This window comes from Dryobates pubescens, chromosome 2, assembly GCF_014839835.1.
Source record: "Dryobates pubescens isolate bDryPub1 chromosome 2, bDryPub1.pri, whole genome shotgun sequence".
Taxonomy (NCBI): domain Eukaryota; kingdom Metazoa; phylum Chordata; class Aves; order Piciformes; family Picidae; genus Dryobates; species Dryobates pubescens.
The window spans coordinates 1,677,232-1,693,535 of NC_071613.1; the positions used below are offsets into that span (position 1 = coordinate 1,677,232).

A 16,304-nucleotide genomic window follows, 5' to 3' on the forward strand; every position below is an offset into this window, starting at 1 on the left:
ACCTGAGAGCCTGACAAGTCCCTCCCCAGCCTTCTTGTAGGCCCCCTTCAGCTACTGGAAGGCCACAATTAGGTCACCTCAGAGCCTTCTCTTCTCCAGACTGAACAGCCCCAACTCCTTCAGTCTGTCCTCACAGGAGAGGTGCTCCAGCCCTCTGATCATCCTTGTGGCCCTTCTGTGGACACCTTCCAGCACCTCCAGATCCCTCTTGTAATAGGGGCTCCAGACCTGGAGGCAGTACTGCAGGTGGGGTCTCACCAGCAGCTAAATGCACCAGTACTATTACATAGGGATTGTTGCTGTCTTGCAACCTACTATCTACCCTGCGACGGTCCTGCTCTATCGCTTGCATGTTTTGGTTTGTCTCGTCTGTCTTCCTGAGCTGTGGGCCATTTACAGGCCTCAAAAATCCCTATTGTTCTTGTTAGCTGTTAGTTGGAAAGCGTAGTGGAAACAGCTAAAAGCATGATGTCATTGTATCAGGACCAGGACTAAATGACTTTTTTCTTGGATTCAGAGATTTAGCTCTTGTAGACACTCTTGAGGGCTTTTTTGGTTTCTTTTCCTCCCTCCCACCATTTAAGTTTTGTTTGCAAACCTATTGGAGGTTGGCTGCTCAAGCAAGAGCCATAAACTCTGAGTGCCTATTGGCACTGTGTGGAGTGTGCAAGAATCAGACTTGCTTGTGTGTGTTAGGTTTTAGGCATTTTCTCCACTCAAACTACCCCCTTTCTTGCCACTGTTTGATTGTGTTACTAATATTTTACTTAATTGCTTGCTTTCTAGCTGAAGGTGGTCTTGGATGTGTATAATGTATGTAAAATACAGGTTTCAGGTGAGAGGCCTTAGCAGTCTGCAGCACTGTTACACAAAGCACCTCCGTGCATACCTCGCTTGTTATGTGAATGAGCTTCTCCACTAGTACGTGTTCCAACGGGTCTGCCAGTGCTCCAAGAATGGGTAATTAAAGTTGCTTTCAGGACTTCTTAGAGCATGTTTAGCATGACCTGCACAGGCACCCCACTGCGAGGAGGCAGGCCCTCGTGCCCCACCCGTCGCATGCCTGACACTGGCATTGCCGCAACTGAAGGTTGTGGGGTGCCCAGCAGGGCATCACCACGGGCATGATGTGAGCTCTCATTGGAAAGCAGCATGGCCAGGGCAGGAGAGCTGCTTGTATTCAGGTGGTTTTTTTTTCCTAGTAGATTAATCTGACTGAGAAGTGTATTTGTCTAATGTCAGTCCAACACTGGGGACTTCTTTGGCATGCAGCACTCCAGTTGCATTCATTCAACTGCTAGGGTTTTCCTAAAGCATTGCTCCTCATGTATTTTACATGTATTATATATAGTGTGTATGTAGTATATTGTTTAATTTTAGTTCTGCAAAGTGGATATTGAGCAGTCTGTGTGCTGTAACGTGGGCAACTCCTCTGGCACAGCAGCTGGCTGCTGTTGGACTGTCTGTCCCAGGGTAAACTTGCTATCCCCTTTCCTCCTAAAACATCTACTGAGAAGGCTTGTGTTTCTAGCAAGTTCTGCAGCTTGAGGCCATGACACCATCTCTTGCCACAGCTGTATTGTCAGCCCCAGGCACGTATGAATTGTGAGCCAGATCCCTAGCAATTGCAGGAGACTTTAAAATGGAGTTCTGAAAGGAAGTAGTAGCACTTTCCACTGACTCTTTCTTTGGTTTCTAGTAGAAAATAATCTGTTCTTGCTTTGTGTAATAGCTTCTCAGAGTTGAAATTAACCCTAGGCTATGAATGTGCATATCTGCTTCTCCTTTCTTTGAGAAGCCTTCGTTTAGCCCTCTCCCCAGCAGCCTGCGCTGGAGAAATGCCATTGTCCCACTCCTGGTCCACTTCTGTTGCAAATAGTGGCTGCCCTGGTCATATTCTGTCTCAAGACTGCAGGGGCTAGATGTCCCTCATTCTTTAGCTATCCTTTTACTATTATTTGTTTTTTATTTAACTTTCTGCTCCCTTTCTTGTGTTCCCTCTCTGCATTTAAATTTGGAGTTCCATCCTTCCAGACAGGCAGATGGATCCTGCCTCAAATGTACCCTCAGGTCCTGTCTACATCTCTTCCATGTTGTCCCTTGGCTACTTAGAGTTTTCACAACTATTTCCTGACCTGTTCTCTGCTGTTTCTTCCTCTGGGGGAGTGCTTCTGATGCACTCTCGTGTTTATTGCTGCCATTGCAATTACAGAGGTTGCTCCCTTTTAGTCCCATTTTTAAAGCAATGAGAAGTGGTCTAGTCTGTGCAGGGAGTAATGTCATTTTATCCCAGCCATGGTGACTTCCTTGTAATGGCTCACTTTTGGCATCCATCCTATTGATTATGTGCTGGGGTTGAATGAAGAAAAGAATAATGGTACATTTAATATGCTTGAAGCCTAATGATGAAATTATCAGACTTGGCAAGCTTGCAGCAATGTTGATAGGTGCCAGACCTCTCACCCAATATATATATATTTTTTTTTTCATTTCCCTGTATTTCCCTGTGTCTTTATCTTGCTTCCTTTCAAGGAGCTTGGGGCCTGTGTGAACTGCACGGCAAGTTTCACATGAGATCTGCCCAATAGCTTGAATCATAAATATGAAATTGTTCTATAAGGCCCTAATCTATTTTCAGAGGTAGGTTTATGAGATAAAAATTACTTTGATCACTGAAACTGCATTGTGTCATTTTTGGAAGGAAATGACAAGGAAGTAACTGTTACCAGGCCTATTTTCACCCGCTGTTAGCTTAGATATGACGAATTGCAGCTCCCTGCTCGCTTGCCTTAACAGTTCCAAATGAGGTTGCCAATTAATATTGATTATCTGAAAAGAAGTGGATGGATGTGTATTCTATTATTAATAGCTGTTAATGCACTTTATAATAGCAGTCTGTTTGGCAAACATTTTCTGGTTGTTCTTTTTTAATCAGCCTTGGCAGTGAAACCCACAGTGTAACACAAGCAGAACTACGCTACCTGGTTGAAGTGTTTGTGAGTTTTTGCATTTGGGGTGTGTTTTTGTTGCTGGGAGCAGTAGTTGCTGTTGATGAGACCAAACTGAGGTAAAATCCAGGAGTGTTTTCTGTCTAAACTGGGACACTGTGGTTTCTTGTGTTAGTGCACATCAGCGCAAAACTCTTACATCACTGCTAGATGAGTTTCATTAACTTCCTTTGATATTGTCTAGGAATATCTTTGTCTCCACACAAGCCATCTTAGAAAAACTTCAAAAATAAGAAAGTTAATTTGAATAAAACAGTTACAGGTAATTTGATTTCCTTCTCTTGTGTTACTTAGCTGTGTGTCAAAGTATGCGAAAAGCACCTCAAAAGCATGGTGAGAAAAATGGGAAATCTCACGTGTAAGGAAGAGCCTCTACATAACAGTTTAGAGGAGGGAGAAAATACTTATGTAAATGAAGACATCTAGAGAAATGCTTTTTCCTTCTCTTTTTCTCCCAGAACATTTGAATATTTGCACAAGTTGCAAGTTGTAAGTGCTTAACACTTCTGAAAGAATAAATTATTTGTGTGCCTGAATCTGTAGGTAACTGTCGGCTTCAAAGGATCAGGTGAGTTGGACAGAAAGTCTGGAAAACTTGGTTCCAAGCAGAGCATAGGTCAGGTACCAAGCAGAACACAGAAAAGAGGGGAATACATTAAACTAATATAACAGAGGCTTAGGTGTGAAGTTATATATAAATTTAAGTCTAATCATATTACAAAAGGCAAATTTCTATTGTTCTGCTTTCAATGTAAAAGTGAATACTCACTTCCCCCTCCCTATCTCTGTCATGCTGGGTTTCCCAAGCTGTTTGCTGTAAGAATTGTGCTGCTTCTATAAAAATTGAGATGGCAAATTAGTCTATTTAATACTTTTCAAACTACACCCTCCCACCCCACCCCCCAAAAAAACCCCAACCAACAAAACTGCCACTTTTCATTGTCGAATATCTTTGTGGTGAGCTGGCTGATTCTGTAAGTAACTTTGCACTCTTGATTATGCAATTAAGAGAAACTGAAATTAGTACTGTAAAATGCACTTTAAAGCTATAGGGCTGAGATGGAAAGAGCCATTTCAGTTTTTGCTTGAGAAGTGAGCTTATCTGAAGTTCCTCTCAGAGTATGTAAAGCACAAACAAGATGGGGTGTAGCATTGCAGTCTCCAGGGTGCCTGTTGCTTGTCTTTCACCCACCCTACTCAGTGAGACAATGCAGGGTATAAACCTGGCAAAACTCTGAGCTCTGACTTCTTCATAGGGTTATTTTTCTAACCCAAGTCTTCTGGGCTGGAACACAGACACAAGAGGAGCACCAGGGCAGACCCTGGGTGTTGCACCTGCCCCTTTGGGATGAATGCCTTCTAGAGCAGGTCAGCAGGGTGATGTGGGTATCGCTGCTGCTGCTCATCGTGAACCCACCAGCCTGGTTTGACAAACCCTTTTATCTTCTCTGATGTCGCTGGTGTAACTGGAGCTTGGAGGCATGGTGTGGGGAGCAGGTGACCCTCCACCTGGTGACCATACAGGGTACCAGCTCTGTGGCTGTGGGGCGGCTGGCAATTTCAGTGCTTGAAAATAGCCCTGGCAGCCAGGAACTGCTAACTGCATGCAGCTCTGCTAATGACTAGTAGTGTGGTTTGGGGCAACTCCCTTGGTTGTCTTTGAGTCAGCTGCTCTGTCAGTTAAAAGGGGATGATAGTCCTTTGTAACTTAATGTTGAAATGATTAATTATTGTGCTTCAGATGTCAAGGTTCTGTCATGTATTTTTACCCACAGTATGGAGAGAATGCTCAGCTTTCATTAAGAAACCCTGGATCCAAGAACAGGTTGTGGGGGACTGTTTTGTGGGGTTTTTTCCTTGCTAAATTGTGAAACATCAGATTGACTCTCAGTGCTGATGTGCAAACTACCACTTTGACCATTTGACTCTTGGCCCCTTCTCCCCTTTTCTTTCCTCAATACAGCTCCCTTTTTGACTGTCTGCTATTCATATCAAGTCTTTCCTACATGAATTAAAGACAGTGCGCCAGACAGAGTTAAAATGGAAATTTTAGTTGAGGCTGAAGGTGAAATCCTAGCAGTGAGGTGAAGGGTTTGTTGCTGGTGTAGCAAGATATAGAAATGTTCTGCTTTTTTTTTCCCCTCTGAAACCCATTCAGTGTGGAGGCTGTGCAGTTTCCAGGCTCTGGCTTGGTTACCAACTTGATGTGCCAGTAACTCACTGTTGGTTTGGGTTTTTATAATGAAAAAAAAGTCTAAAAAAGATTCTGGGGGGAGACCAGTGAGTGAAAAGTTCCAAAATTCACATATGAGATTAAATTTACCTTAAATGCCCCTTAGAAGTTTAAATTAAAGAAAAACATGAGTTACAGTACCCAGGCTGTGCTCCCAGAACAGCAGGAGCTTGTTTGCTGTTAATCTCCCACAAAAATTGGACTTTTTGTTCATGACTGACCCCCAGCTGTGACCTCCTGCTCATTTTGAAAGACCTGATGTGCTGAGCAGTTGAGAGGTCACCCTGGTCCACCCATTTGGGTGGTGGGGTTGTGTGGCACAGGCAGCTGTCGGTGTTCCTGCTTGGTGGGTCCCTATCTGCAGCCCAAGAAGCAAAGCCGATTGTGACTGTGGTTTACTCTCTGGCTGCCTTCTTGACACTTAGCCGTGTGAGCCCTGAAATTCCAGGGCTACTCAGGACTTGTAGACTGCATAAAGTCCAAGGAATGGGCTCTGTTTTAGAAGACATTCTGTGGAATGCATTCATAGACTTCTGTTCCCAGGATGGGCCTCTGATACCTGTTCGTCCCGGCTTTAGTAAGTGCGCAGATCGTGAACTTGGGATAATTTTGTCAGTGAATCCAGAGCTTCTGTTGGTGCTTTAAAGGGATGCCTATACCTGACTATAAATGACAGAAGGAGACTTGTCCCAGTTGTAAATTACAGTAATTTCCCTCTGGAAGAATTTTAGTCAGTTCTGTTCTGTGCTACAGTCACTTCATGTTCCTTGTTTAGCCACACAAATTTGAGTCTCCAGCACCATTTAGCATTAGCTAGAGCTGCAAAACAGTGGATTGAAGTCTGTCCTGGAGTCCTGAGAAAAGCCTTGAATACCCTGAGCTGAGGCTGTGGAGCACTTTGAAGACAAACTGACTTTGATTTTCATAGTCTGATGGCATGTAGGGAGCAGCTGGTGCTCCTGAAGAGCCCTACTAACTGGAGCTACCTGAATGCAGAGGCCTCTGTTTCTGAATGGGGAGCATTTCTGTAGAGTAGGGGAGGTGTAATGCTAGAGGAATTGTGCATAGTTTTAGTCAGCTGGGTGAGATAGAAAGTGATTCTTGTGGCTATTGCATTTTGTAAGCCTGCTGCCAATGATTTTCTGAGCATACTACACCTCCTATCAATCAACCCTGATTGTGTACAGTCAGAGATCAATTCTGAACTTTTCAAAACTTTCTTCCCTGCCCAACAACATCCTTTTGGGGGCTAGTTTTGGCTAATGTATTCTTTATCTTCCAAGTAAATTTTGGTAGAGGCACTTAGCCCTTTTGTAAGCCAATGGTAACCATTATCCTCTTTGATATGTCCAATATGCAGACTTTTGAAACTCGATACAAGTTGTGTTTTCTGACTCTTTAGCTCTTCTGGTGGTATATTCTTTTTTGCAGTAAACAGTAATTCTCTCTCCCTGCCTTGCCTCATAAAAAGTAATATCCTTCTCCATCCAGAGGCTATGTTTCCTTGCTTAGCTGCAGATTTGTGCAGGAAGTTTAGCGTCTAGATTGTGTCTGTCATGACCCCTGGTCTTTCCTTATAGGATCATTGCCTTGCCAAATGCAGTTCCCCAAGGCTAACTCTCGTGGTTCTTCTATTCCTAGGTGTTTGCATCTTTGTGTTTCTTGTTGTATTAAACCCAGCTGTTGTTCAGATGAACTGTGCCTAGCCAAAAAAAGAAAGTAGCCCGATTTGGGTTTTGCTTATCGTTGCTCCATGCAATGTATTCCATGCAGATGACAAGAAAGGATTTAGTATTTTTTCCAGATCCCTGGTAATGGCAACAGACAATATCCCATCAGGCCCTTCAAATAGTCATGAAAAAATGAGAGGATGTAGCTTACATGGTGTCATTAGAAATAAAACAGGGGTCTGAATCCCTGAAGTGAACTGCTTTGCAGTTTGGGTTTGAGTGAACATAATTACAGCTTTGATCTTTTTTTTTTTGTTGTTAATACTGCATGTATGTGTGGGAGTAGTTGTTTTGTTTTTGGTAAGTAGCACTGTTCTAGAGAATTGTTTTCATACCGCTTTGTGTGCTTTTTTTTGAAGGTAAAAATTGAATCTTGTTTTTTTTTTTAAATGTTTTTTGTTTTTTTTTTTTTAGATCTAGTTCTTATATGAGATGAAGTACCAGACAGTTGCACATTTACTATCAACTAATAGTCAAAAGATACAGCCTTGGTGAAATCTAAATGAATGTTTCCTGTGGGTGGGGGTTTTTGTGTGTTTGCTCTGTGCTTACAAATAAGGAATAGAGCAACTTTCCTCTCCCGCCGTGGCTGTGTTGCCAACTTCTGTACTGCTGAAGTAATTTTGTTAAATGGGAGGAACAAAAGGGTTTGTAAATTGTCAAAAGGAATTTGTCTACAAAGTATGCCAACAGGGTTGGGTCTGGTTTTCCTTCGCCATCTTACCAGGAAGGGGGGAAAAAAAGCTGGTTGCTGTAGTACTTAATTAGCCTTTTGCTTTCAAATGGCTTTCATGAAGGCCTTAACAGTGCCTTCATGATTTTTTGTAACAGCTGTCTGTGAGTATAGTATATGAACACAATTCTTAGAGATTGAAAAGGTCAAAATGTTTACTTCTGTAAAGAGGTTGCCATGGACTGTAGCACAAGCCCTATGAGGAGAGGCTGAGGGAGCTGGGATTGTGTAGCCTGGAAAAGAGGAGGCTCAGGGGAGACCTCATTGCTGTCTACAACTCCCTGAAGGGGGATTGTAGCCAGGAGGGAGTTGGTCTCTTCTCTCAGGCAAGCAGCACCAGAACAAGAGGACACAGTCTCAAGCTGCACCAGGGGAAGTTTAGGCTGGAGGTGAGGAGAAAGTTCTTCACTGAGAGAGTCGTTAGCCATTGGAATGTGCTGCCCAGGGAGGTGGTGGAGTCCCCATCCCTGGAGGTGTTCAAGAGGGGATTGGACGTGGCACTTGGTGCCATGGTCTAGTCGTGAGGTCTGTGGTTGGACTTGATGATCTTTGAGGTCTCTTCCAACCTTGGTGATACTGTGAGACTGTGATACTTCATTTTATGCATCTCACTGGCCATTTCTGGTGACTCAAGTCACTGAAGTGACCAGATTAATTCACTTAGGACAGCACGGGAAGTCTGTGAGGACTGCAGTAATGATACATTCCCACCAAAGCCATCTTCTGATGACCTGGGAAAACTGTTTTGTCTGTCATAGGTTCAGATGAGTTTTATCTCTAATAAATGCTAGTGGTATCCCTTTGTTCCTGTGCTTTATACAAAGGAACGCTCTGAGCCCTATCCTACTCTGTGCTATTAAAAACAGGCAGTCTAGTAGACTCGAAGACCAACTTGGAAGAGCAAACTATTTCCTGTTCTTTTCCTCTCTGCTTGCTTTTTCTGCCTTGCAGCTTAAAAATACTGTCCCTTTTTGTAGCCTTAAGAGGAGGTGGTTCTGAAGTCTTCATTCGACCTTTCTCTGGAGTTGAACAAATTACACTGTCAGTCCCACTAACAAAACTTGAAACGGAGCTTTTTGACACAGTGCTAGGAGGACAGCCAACAAGCTTTTACTAATTGAAAAATAGGAAAAATGTGCTTGGGATCTAGCTGTGCAGTTTGCTGTATGACTTTTTTCTTTGAAGCTGCCTAGAAAAGTCCTTGTTTCTACTAACAGGCTGTTGGAGAGACAGCAAGGAGTGCCTGCATTATCTGTAACAACTGATAAATGGATGCTCCATGTGTCACTTACTCAGAGCAGCTGTTGCTGCTCAGTTCTGGTTTGAGCACTGGGGCCAGATGAGAGTATGTTCATGTTGCTCCAGTTTCCAAACACTGTGCAGGGAAATGAAAGGGATGAGATGGCATGCTCTGAATATCCCAGTGAAGAGTAGAGGCTTGAGTTGTTTTGTGACTGACTACTTGAGACACAAAAGGAGATGAAAACTATTATTAGTTTAATTTAGATTTCAGCAGGTACTTAAGGGTGAGGTTCTGTCACAGGTGAGACCTGTTGCTGCATGAGGGTTGAGTAAAAGTAGCAATGGCCATTGTTCAGAAAAACAACAGCTAGCAGTGGCTTATGACAAGATACTCTCTTGCATTATTGGAGTACTTTTATTAAAGCAAGAAAGAGGGCTGTGTGTCCAGATACGTTGTGGATACTGGGGCAAGAATCAGAACAAGTAATGCTCTTAAAGCACTAGTGAGGCACATGCAGTTAGGAGCTCCCCTGCCATCTGGCATGTAAGAGAAGTACACATTTCCTTTGCCTTCTTACCATACATGATTTTGGTTTTCACTGCTGATAAAATTTGAAATAATTTCCTCACATTTTCAGATGTTGTGTTCTGTTGAGGCATTAGTCCTGTTCTGCTTGCTCATCCTCTTCCATATATGTTGACATTTGCTTCATATTAAGGACATACTATTACACAGTTACATTAAAATGTGTCTGAGGAATTGGTGGTGGGGGGAGGGAGAGAGACCTTCTGCATTCTTTTAACTCCTGTTTAAAACAAATCTAGACTATCATGTTATTGTACTTGCAGTGTCTTGCTTACCCAGGGTAATAGTTTTTAAAGACCAGACCTTGCAAGTATTCTTTACATTTGGAAGAGGCTAATAGCAGCTTTTCATATTCAGCCAGTGTGGCTGGTATCTGAGATGTGGAAACACAGCCATGCGTGTTGCTGGCGGTGAGAATGTTAAGTAGTTTCCTTAGCAGGTGATGAAATTCTTCCTTAATGACTTAATTATTTAATCTCAGGAAATCCTTGGGAAGAAAAGATGTCTGTGCAGTTCTGCCAGAGATTTAGGTCGGTGTAGTAATAGAGGAGCAAAGGGATGACTTCTTCTGGAGTTAGATGCAGGGCAGGAAGCACTGGAGCTAGTGTCAGCCAGAAATAATCAAACACAGAATGAATGTGTCAAGCAGGACATGAGTTTTTCTGGTGGGTAGTCCAACAGCAAATCACTTCAGCCTGAGTGTGCCTCTGAGTTTCCACCTGCGGGAGATGAATTATGTGTGCCTCAGAAGTACTGCGAAGGTGCTAAATTAATGCTTTCAGTGGAAGATCACAGGATGCTTTGAATAAAGCTTTACAAAGTTCACAGTGTTCTTACTATTAATACCAAATAGTTTGTGTGTATCTTAAATGACAAGGAAAATGAAATGTGGCAGATTTGTGAAGCTGAAGAAAGTTTTGCTAATTCTCCATCTTGTTGCTGTGTGTCTGGAACTCAGCTTTGTAGGTGGCCGTGCGTTTGTGAGAAGGGGGAGAGGGAAGAGAGTGTTCACCAGTGCAGAGTAATGCATGGCAGAGACAGCTGCTGCTCAAACTCTTTATTTGAAGAAAATGTGACAAACCAGAAACTTCTATAGTCCTTTTCATAGATAGGAAATGCATGCAACCACAAAAGACAAGTGCAGAGCTAGGTGGCTGGCTTGGGACCTATATTAAAAATCTGAAGTTACAAGAAATAATCTCTCAGCCTACTTTGCCATTTGGATCATACTCCAGAAGCTGGGGGGAAAAAAAAAAGCCAATGTGCAACCCACCAGCAGAGCAACAGCAGCATTTTAAGCCTCATGCCTGCAGGTAGGGTTGTCCTTTGAAGCGATGCCTTTATTTGCTCTAGCCTGTGACTGAGGTGCAGGCACCCTTCATTGCCAGGGGGAGGTCTTTGGTTTCAGAGTGTTTCTGACTGCCTGGCCCTAGGTCTGCTTCCACAAAAAAAAAAATAATAAAAAAATCACTTGATTCACTTGAGAACATCTCACAGAGAATGGGAAAAATTAATGTCTCAGATGGCTGGAGCCTCTTGGTCTATTTCAGTTATTTAAGTTGATACCAGTGAGGTGTGAACTTCCTGTGAGCAGGTGAGAAGTGAAAGTGCTGCCTCTCCTTTCCCTTGCTTGGGATACTGTCATGCTTAGAAATGAGGAAACTGCTACCCTTTAACTTTGTGATTAAGGTCAAAGCACACAAAAAACCTCACCCAAACCCTCTGACTCAGAGAAGCAGGTCCTCAACACGGCTATTTAGGAGCAGCTATGTGACGGTTTGGGTATTATTCTGATGGATAAGCTGGTTGTCCTTTGTTAGTTCTAACAAATGAAGCATATTTCTATGTGAACTCTGGTAGATACGTTCTTAGCTGATCAGTTAAATATCCAAGTAAAGGCTTTGTGGCTGGTAATTAATTCTAGTAATTGATTCTGCTGTTCAGCAATTGGCTGCACTGGTTTTGCTTAAGCAACACTCACCTGAGATGTGTTGAAACTTCTTTGACATTTGTTAAAAAGTTAAAGCTCTATTAAACTGTAGCCTGGGAAAGGAAGACCTTTAGTTCTACATCATGGTGTTTCCATCCCCTAAATAAATGCTTGTGAGCAAAGAGGTACTGGAGAGTTGGATCTGGTTAGACTGCTGCTTTTCAAGGGCATCATCTCACACAGTCTGTAGTATCAGCTGATGTCCAGCTCTGTTGTTACGGTAGGTTCAGAATTTTCTACCCTTGCTCCTCTTTATGCACGCTGCTTTTCCATCACACTGTTGCAATGTTGGTGCCATTTGTCTACAACCTGAAGTTGTCTCACTCTAGAAAAGCAGAAGTACCACAACTGAATTGGTACTTTTGTCTATAAATACTCCTTCTATTTAATAATGACAGGAATTCTTCATGAGCTGAAAGCATGAGAGGCATAATGCTCTGACAAGTTGATCTGACTTCACTCAGAGATTTTTTAATTTTAATAGTCATTAAATGCTTTATTGTATAGAGAAATCAAAACCAAAACCATTTTTGTATTGGAAGAATGAGTATCTGATATGACAGCATGGAGCAAAAGTTTATTATGCATATATAGTTGAAATAGGTTAACTTGTTTAAACTGTATTGTAGACACAGTGATCCTGCATTTGAAGAAGTTTCATGACTCCATATAACCATATCAACATGTTTCCATAGTTAATTTCCAGCCTACAATTGCATTAGCTTTTGTCTAATGGAACATCATCATATTAAGTAAACTAATAACCATAATGTTAATGTTGCTGATGCTTTATTAGATACTGCATTTCAAAAAAGAGCCCCAAACAACAGACCACAATCCTGCATTCACTTAACCAGGATATCTTTTAACTCATGAGGCTTTTCTGTGAGGGGAAAGGGAAGGTTACATTTAAAAATAATGTATCCAGTGCTCAAAAATTGATCAGTATACAAGAGTATGCTGTCCTTGTCAGGATATCAAATGTACACCCAGTGCTCTTCAGCACTTTTCTGCAGAGGAGCACACTTCATACCAAGACTTCTATCTGGAAGGATGCAGTGCTACAGGCTGGGGACAGAGTGGCTGGAGAGCAGCCAGGCAGAAAGGGACCTGGGGGTACTGGTTGATAGTAGGCTGAACATGAGCCAGCAGTGTGCCCAGGTGGCCAAGAAGGCCAATGGCATCCTGGCCTGCATCAAGAATAGTGTGTCCAGCAGGATCAGGGAAGTCATTCTGCCCTGTACTCAGCACTGGTTAGGCCACACCTTGAGTCCTGTGTCCAGTTCTGGGCCCCTCAGTTTAAGAAGGACATTGAGACACTTGAATGTGTCCAGAGAAGGGCAACGAGGCTGGGGAGGGGTCTGGAGCACAGCCCTGTGAGGAGAGGCTGAGGGAGCTGGGGATGTTTAGCCTGGAGAAGAGGAGGCTCAGGGGAGACCTCGTTGCTCTCTACAACTACCTGAAGGGAGGTTGTAGCCAGGAGGGAGTTGGTCTCTTCTCTCAAGCAACCAGCACCAGAACAAGAGGACACAGTCTCAAGCTGTGCCAGGGGAAGTTTAGGCTGGAGGTGAGGAGAAAGTTCTTCCCAGAGAGAGTTGTAACCATTGGAATGTGCTGCCCAGGGAGGTGGTGGAGTCCCCATCCCTGGAGGTGTTCAAGAGGGGATTGGACGTGGCACTTGAAGCCATGGTTTAGTTGTCATGAGGTGTTGGGTGATAGGTTGGACTTGATGATCTCTGAGGTCTTTTCCAACCTTATTGATTCTGTGAAGTGGCAACTGCAAGCCTTGAGTTGGTAGAGCTGAGATAGTTTTAGTTCAAGATCATTCTTGATTAAATGCTGCCGAAGTAATGACATGTCCTTTATCACACAGGTCATTAATTTCCTTTTGGTATGGACTCACTTGAGTAGTATGACTGTTAGCACCAACCAGTCCACCTTTGAGCATTACACCACATTGTGGCGAGCAACTTACCTTGGAAGGGAGCTGGGGTATGGTAAAAAGCTAACAAGATACAAAGTCCTTGCAGCAGTGCTCAAAGAATGGATAGTCTTTGGATGCAAAAGCCAAATGTGTCATGTAGGAGTGTATAGTATTTTACCAGTGTCTGATGGCACAGAATTACTACTGGAATACAGAAATAGAATACAGTTCTTCAGTCTTGTTAGGAAACAAACAAACAAACTTAATAAAAATATTTCAGAGATCTCAGAGGCTGTTTGCAGTTGGAAAACTGCTTAAATGTTAGGTGTATGGTTTTAAAAAGAAAAAGGTTAGCATGCTTGCTTTCAGTGAAGAGCCTGAGTTGTGTTTTGCCAATATCTGTGGAGGAAAGAAACTACTAAGCTTTTCATTTTAGACTAGACTAGACTAGACTAGAATAAACCAGGTTGGAAGGGATCTTCAAGATCATCACGTCCAACCTCCAACACCATCTAAACAACTAACCCATGGCACCAAGCACCCCATCAAGTCTCCTCCTGAACACCTCCAATGATGGTGACTCCACCACCTCCCCAGGCAGCCCATTCCAATAGGCAATCACTCTCTCTGTGTAGAACTTCTTCCTAACCTCCAGCCTAAACCTCCCCTGGCGCAACCTGAGACTGTGTCCTCTTGTTCTGGTGCTGGTTGCCTGGGAGAAGAGACCAACATCTGCCTGTCTACAACCTCCCTTCAGGGAGTTGTAGAGAGCAAGAAGGTCCCCCTGAGTCTCCTCTTTTCCAGGCTAAGCAACCCCAGCTCCCTCAGCCTCTCCTCATAGGGCTTGTGTTCCAAGCCCCTCACCAACTTCATTGCCCTTCTCTGGACACATTCCAGCAAGACAACCTCCTTCCTAAACTGAGTGGCCCAGAACTGGACACAGGACTCAAGGTTTGGCCTAACCAGTGCAGAGTACAGGGGGACAATGACCTCCCTGCTCCTGCTGGCCACACTGTTCCTGATGCAGGCCAGGATGCCATTGGCCCTCCTGGCTGCCTGGGCACACTGCAGGCTCATGTTCAGCCTACTATCAACCAGTACCCCCAGGTCCCTTTCTGCCTGGCTGCTCTCCAGCCACTCTGACCCCAGCCTGTAGCTCTGCATGGGGTTGTTGTGGCCAATGTGCAGAACCTGGCACTTGGATGTGTTCAATCTCCTGCCCTTGGACTCTGCCCATCTGTCCAGCCTGTTGAGGTCCCTCTGCAAAGCCTCTCTACCCTCCAGCAGATCAACTCCTGCCCCCAGCTTGGTGTCATCAGCAAATTTACTGCTGATGGACTCAATGCCCTCATCCAGATCATCAATAAAGATGTTAAAGAGCATGTGGCCCAGCACTGATCCCTGGGGCACACCACTAGTGACTGGCTGCCAGCTGGATGTGGCACCATTCACCACCACTCTCCGGGCTCAGCAGTGAATTTTAGTAGGAGGAGATATAATAAGATTGAGTGGCTGAAAGTTGAAACAGATGAATCTGGGTAGTTGTAACACAAATTATTTTATATATATATATGTATATGTTCTGGTCTTTTAACAAGTAATATGTCTGCATCGATGGTGGAAGGTCAGACAGGTGATCACAGTGGGCTGTTTTGCTTTCCGAGACTGTGGGAGGTGGGTATAAAATGATGTACCAGCCAAGTCTGGTGTGTGTGATAATATTTATTGCCAGTACTCCCTCTAGTTGGCCAGAGAAGTTTTCCATTTTGTGTGTCTTTTTTGTGTTTGAGAAATCTGCTGTGTTTTGATTCATGACTCCCAAACAGAATTTGTCCTGCTTACCCATCCATGTAGAAATGGGTATTTGTAGGTAGGGTAGGGAGAGCTCTGAGGGGGTTTTATTTGGTTGCTGTTTTGCTGTTTGTTTGTTTTCTGTGTTTTGTTTTGCTTTGCTTTTGGCTGCTGTTTTGTTTGTTTTGGTTGGTGGTTTTTTCCTGCAGTTTTGGGGTGGGTTTCTTGGGTTTTATTTTCTTCAGGAAGATGAAAGGAGTCAGTCGGCAAAGGAAGTTTGGCATCCATGTGGTGTCCTGCTGGAGGATTGAAAGGTCTAAGAATAGGAAGGAAAACAAACTTACCAAGGGTTTGATGGAAATTTTCTTGATCTTTTGGGAAATAGGTGAAAAATGAAATGCTAATCTATTAGGGACCCTCTAGTGTTAGACAGCTGTTGAAGCTGCGCCAGGGCAGGTTTAGGCTGGATGTTAGGAAGAAGTTCTTCATAGAAAGGGTGATTGGCCATTGGATTGTGCTGCACAGGGAGGTGGTGGAGTCACCATCACTGGAGGTGTTTAGGAAGAGACTGGATAGGGTGCTTGGTGCCATGGTTTAGTTGATGAGATGGTGTTGGATGATAGGTTGGACTCAGTGATCTCAAAGGTCTCTTCCAGCTTGGTTAATTCTATTCTATTCTATTCTATTCTATTCTATCCTACTCTACTCTATCCTATCCTACCCTACTCTATCCTATCCTACCCTACTCTATCCTATTCTATTCTATCCTATTCCATTCCATTCCATTCCATTCCATTCCATTCCATTCCATTCCATTCCATTCCATTCCATTCCATTCCATTCCATCCTACCCTATTCTATTCTATTCTATTCTATTCTATTCTATTCTATTCTATTCTATTCTATTCTATTCTATTCTATTCTATTCTATTCTATTCTATGGGTTTTCCAGATTCATGCCATATCAGTAGGAACTGTATTTTATTGTACTTTTCTAGTGACTGTTTAGCCATAAAAGATTTGTCTTAATCTAACCTGAGGTAGAGACGTGTTTCCATTGCAAGATC

At 43.3% G+C, this 16,304-nt stretch overlaps 1 protein-coding gene across 1 annotated transcript in view; it reads left to right on the forward strand.

Moving 5' to 3' along the window:
- The window catches only part of TRERF1 (transcriptional regulating factor 1), a 126,225-nt gene that overhangs the window by 36,240 nt on the left and 73,681 nt on the right, over positions 1–16,304 (forward strand). The window lies entirely within an intron of this gene.